Raw genomic sequence first — 731 nt, forward strand, 5'->3', positions numbered from 1 at the left:
GAGGAACATGGCATTCAGAGACATTTTTCAGTGAAGAAGACTCCTCAGCAGAATGGTGTTGCAGAGAGGATGACTAGAACTCTTACAGAGAAGGCCAGATGTATGAGACTTAATGCTGGACTTTCCAAAGGATTTTGGGCAGAGGCACTTAGTATGGCATGTTATGTCATCAATAGATCATCACGGGCTTCATTGGATGGTAAAGTTGCAGAAGAAATATGGACAGGTAACCCAATTAATTATAATATGTTACGCATATTTGGTTGTCCTGCTTATGTACATGTACCCAGTGATGAACGATCTAAACTTGATCCTAAGTCAAAGAGGTGTATCTTCATTGGATATACCAAAGGTGTGAAGGGGTTCAAGTTCTGGGATCCAGTTTCCAGAAAGGTGGTGTTGAGCAGAGATGCAGTGTTTGATGAAGATTTCATGATGAAACAGTCAGTTTTGACAGAGGTGCCCATGCCAAATGGAGAGACTTTGGGTTCAAATATGATTCCAGTGAGGAATGAAATGGTTCAGGTGAATAAAGGCAAGGAACCATACACTAGTTCAAGTCAAGAACATGATGATTCTCAGGCAGAGAGTTCAGGTGTGCAGGAGTATCTACTTGCTAGAGACAGGGATAGACGTCCTATCAAACCTCCAGAGAGATATGGCTTTGAGGATATGGCTTCAGTTGCTCTCCATATCAGTTCAGGATATCCATGTAACTTTCAAGAGGCTAT

Source organism: Lupinus angustifolius, chromosome LG04 (assembly GCF_001865875.1).
Source record: "Lupinus angustifolius cultivar Tanjil chromosome LG04, LupAngTanjil_v1.0, whole genome shotgun sequence".
Lineage (NCBI taxonomy): Eukaryota > Viridiplantae > Streptophyta > Magnoliopsida > Fabales > Fabaceae > Lupinus > Lupinus angustifolius.